Below are 4,733 nucleotides of genomic sequence, written 5' to 3'. Positions count from 1 at the left end.
ATTTGTTCAAGAAATTATAAAAATGTCACCTGTTTGTTAATTGTCATTAACCAAAGTCACTTTGCCCCGCCCATTCACATGCCTCCATGATAAATATATATATATATATATATAATAGTAAAAAAAATCTCAACTATTCACATTTTAATTAATATATGAGGTATATTTATAAAAGTTAATTAATATATTTTAAATTAATCACATAAATTTATTTATATTTTAATATAATTAATAATTACAAAAAAATTAAATTTTATAAATTTAAACATTTATAAAAATTAATTAATATATTTTAAATTAATCACATAAATTTATTTATATTTTAATATAATTAATAATTATAAAAAAATTAAATTTTATAAATTTCAACCATTAATAAATTTATATTTTAATATAATTAATAATTATAAAAAAAATAAATTTTATAAACTTCAACAATTATATCCTGAACCTTTTTTAATAAATATATCTAAAATCAAATTTTCAATTTAATTTAATTTTTAATTTTAATTCAATTTATTTTATATTTTCGAATGATATAATTCATTTTTTAATTTTTTTTATATTAATAAGTATAACTTCTATATAGTTATAAATTATAAGTATTTGTAATAATATTAACTCGCATAAATTAAAAAATATAATTTTCTCTACTTAAAAATTAGTTATATTTATTATATTCACTCTAACTAGTGTCAAAGTTAATAATCAGTTTAATAAATTCAAAATGATTAAATTTATTAGACAAAATATAAATTTAAATAATAAATTATATTGAATTTAGTTATTTTCGATTAATTAGACACTATTAAAATAAATATTATAAATATAATTAATTTTTCAGATATTGAAAATCGTAATTTTTGATTTATTAGTATTACTGTCGTAACATTTATAATTGATAATTATTTATATTTATAAATATAAAAAAATAAAAAATAAAATTATTAACGTGTCCTTTTAAAATTATAAATAAATTAAATTAAAATTAAAAATTAAATAAATTAAAAAATTAATTTAAAATATATTTATTAAAAACATGTTGAGAATGTAATCATTGAAATCGATAAAATTTAAATTTTTTTTAGAATTATTTATTTAAGTTATATTAAAATATTAATTTTTAAACTCAATCAATCAAATAATATACGGTAATTAGATTAAACTTTAATAATTGGATATTAATTTAGAATAAATTAATTAATTTCAATAATATGAGAGATATATGTGAAAATATAAGTAATTTAAAATTTTTTAACCATTATCCTATATTTATAATTGAGATTATTGAGATTATAATATTGTGATGGTCGTGAATAAAAGATAACCTCGGCTAGTTTTGACAAACATACTTTTTGAAGTTGTCTCTTGTAACGACCCATGCAGATTATCAGTCAACCTTCCCGACCTTACACTTTGATATGGGTTATAGAGTTTATGAAATTTTGTTGGTCGAAACTAATTTCAATGTAATTAAGATATAATTCTGTAAAGTGAGAATTTAAACATTAATTTGACTATTGTTTCACTTCATAAACATCGAGCAATGATTTTCTGAATTATCATTGCTGAATTTACTTGAAATTATTTACGTGAAATTATGTATCATACAACTAACTTTGCTGGCAAAATTGCAAACAACAATTGAAATTAAATTTAATATTTTGCACGTATATATGATGTATGCAAATATATGACATGCTGCATTCCAATATTACCCTAGCAGGAAAATTTTTATTGTTAATAAAAATTAACACGAGGGATTATAACATATTACTTTATAAATTAAAAAATCTTGAAGAAATTTTACGTATATAAAATATTATTTATTGTACTTTTTGAATTGTATGAGTAATATTGTTAATAAAAGTTGATTTGAAATATAAAATTAAATATTTTGTACGATATATTATTTATTGATAAATATTATTAAATTTACAACGAGTATTCTCATTATATATATATATATATATATATATATATATATTTTATTTTGTAGATAAGTTTTAAAAGTAAAAAGAATGTCTATATGCCAAACACCGAGTAAGGCTAATAAGTTTGGAAGCGTCAATAAAGTCAATAAAATCACGAGCTTAAACACCAAGCAAGACTAAAAGCTTGAAAGTGTTAGTTAGCCCTGTGCAATCGGTCGGTTCGGTTCCGAACCGAACCGAACCGATATAACCGAAAACCGATTTGCTGAAATTTTCAAAACTGAAAAAACCGATTCTGGAGGTATAACCGAACCGAATCGAACCGATTAAAATCGGTTCGGTTCGGTTCGGTTCGGTTCAAACCGAAATCTTTTTTTTTTAATTTTTTATTTCTAATTTGGAACCTGGGCAATCGGTCGGTTCGGTTCCGAACCGAACCGATAAAACCGAAAACCGATTTGCTGAAATTTTTTTTAATTTTTTATTTCTAATTTGCAACTACTTTACACTTTGCAATTGCAATTGTGCAAACTCTTATATGATTTTGTGGGAGATATTTGTGTATTTGGCCATGTTGAATGCTATAGTCAAAATTTTCTGAAATCAATACATATCACTAAAGGGTTTGTAAACAAATGGTAAATTATTTTCAAATATGAGTAATGTGCAAGTGCAAGTGGATTTGATTTCTCTTTCTCACAACAAATGCTCAGCAAGTCTACCTTCAAATTATGACTGATGTGCAAACATTATAGCATTTCACTTACAAGGACAGCATCACATAAGTTACATGAATAAAGATGCAAGAAATTTAATTGCACAAGCATGTCCAATTACACAGGAGCCCTGCATTTCTTGTACCACATTCAATATCCTGGCTCCTTTTCCTGCATCAAATTACAACATGATAAGTCTATCCTTCCACTTTAGCTCACAGCACCATTTGACGCTTTGCATTCTGGCAGCCTGCTTTTACAGAACATAGATGCAGCATGACCCAAAAATAAATAAATAAACAAGGCCAAGACAGTTTCAATATGCAATGCCATTTTATGCTTATATCTTATATAATAAAGCAGAAAATATGAATGTACCAGGCGTAGTCCTTCACAGAAAGCCGGATATATTATATAATCACCAGGCTCATCAGCCTTAAAAAATGCAAATGCATCACTTTCATTCAGCGAAGCTTTCAGAAGTTGATACTGAAACTCAGCAAAATTACAGCATTAAAAATTGAAAGCCTAATGTGGTTAACTTACTTGAAAAGAAACATAATGACAAATTTTTATGGACCCCTCTCATAATTCATGCCCCTTGATTAGCAGTTACATGAATAGTTCAAGAGTAAATGTTAAACTGGAAATTTTTTTTCCCCAATTTATAACCTTCAGTCTGAGGCAGGTTCACCTAACAATTCCCTGAGAAGTTTGCTATGCATCCTTCTGTAAAGCACAAGGATGAAGATGTTAACTACTTAACTACCTCCTAAAGTTCAAAACTAACCAATTCTCATAGAAACAGACTGTGAAATCAAAAGGCTAATATAAAATAGAGTACAAGTTTTTAACTGCTTTAACTTGAAATTCAAAAATGACGCAGCTGGAAACTTTAATTCATAAGCCACAGAACTGAAAAATGACCAAGTTCAATATAAATTACATGAGTGGAACATCAAGAATATGATTGAAGAATTATTTAACTCACCTTTATTATTCCAAATACTGCTAGTCTGTTAAGTTTATAATACTATAAGCAAGAGATGTGTGCTCCACTGATTCGTGCAACCCCAATCAGACACAGCAAGTGCCACAGACAAACACCACCACACAGCAAATGTCTGTTCGAGTTAAATGATAGAAGAGGAACATTGGTTTTTTTTTTAAGGGAAGCCAACACCCAAAAAACAAATAATTGGATAAAACTTCTATTGACGTAATTCTTTTTCAATTACAATAATTATAGGACGTTCACGCAAATAAATCCCCTAAATCATGTAATCACTGTTTCCTGCAAGTACCAACCCGCTTGATTTTTTTTGTGAAAAAATCAGTATTATCCATACAAACAAATCAAATTGGTAATGGCAAAGATTAAAAGTAAACCCAGTAAACCCATACCCAACCCAAGACAAACAAATTGAGGGGAAAAAAAGAGAGAAAACACAAGCATCTGATTGAGCCACAGTACAAAAAAGAGGTTGATGGTCAAGTACAAAAGAGAGAAAACACAAATCGACGGGAAACTCACCAAATCAGTCCACGGTCGGCGGCGAAACTAACCAAATCGACGGGAAAGAGGTTGATGGTCGACGGTCGGCGGTCGGAGGTCGACGAGAAAAAGATTGACGATCGACGTGAAAGAGAAAGAGAGGCCAGGGGGAGGAATCGGGATTCGAGAGAGAGAATAGGGGTTCGGGGGGAATCGGGTTCGGGAGAGGAGATTGCAGAATGTAGAGAACAGGATGAATGAAGGGTTCAGCGAAATCGATTGATGGGGTTGGGCTGCTGCCTGGCTGGGTTGGGTTAACATGTTTAAACCGGTTTTTCGGTTTTTCGGTTTGATCGGTTATTTAACATGTTTAAACCGAACCGAACCGAAAACCGAAAAATTTTAAATATATAAACCGAACCAAACCGATCATACCGATTAACCGAACCGAAAAACCGAAATTAATCGGTTCGGTTCGGTTTTTCGGTTTAAACCGAAATCTGCACAGGCCTAGTGTTAGTAAGGCTACAGGCTAGAATATCAAGCAACGCTAAAAGCCTGAAAGCGATAGTAAGTCCATAAATCTGA

At 28.4% G+C, this 4,733-nt stretch overlaps 1 long non-coding RNA gene across 3 annotated transcripts; it reads right to left on the bottom strand.

Moving 5' to 3' along the window:
- Window positions 1-2,640: 2,640 nt before the first annotated feature.
- LOC122725076 lies at window positions 2,641-4,319 on the bottom strand. 3 transcript variants are annotated; one of them, XR_006352475.1, is made up of 4 exons: window positions 4,185-4,312; window positions 3,642-3,774; window positions 3,029-3,379; window positions 2,641-2,900 (listed from the first exon to the last, which is right to left on the bottom strand). It is a non-coding gene; the product is annotated as an uncharacterized LOC122725076 (long non-coding RNA). The 3 variants fall into 3 exon arrangements; XR_006352474.1 differs by lacking the exon at window positions 3,642-3,774 and having other exon boundaries at window positions 4,185-4,319; XR_006352473.1 differs by lacking the exon at window positions 4,185-4,312 and having other exon boundaries at window positions 3,642-4,178.
- Window positions 4,320-4,733: the final 414 nt, after the last annotated feature.

The sequence above is a fragment of the Manihot esculenta genome, chromosome 11, assembly GCF_001659605.2.
Source record: "Manihot esculenta cultivar AM560-2 chromosome 11, M.esculenta_v8, whole genome shotgun sequence".
In the NCBI taxonomy this organism is placed as follows: Eukaryota; Viridiplantae; Streptophyta; class Magnoliopsida; order Malpighiales; family Euphorbiaceae; genus Manihot; species Manihot esculenta.
Note: the sequence above shows the minus strand (reverse complement) of the source record. Positions and strands in the feature narration are given on the sequence as shown.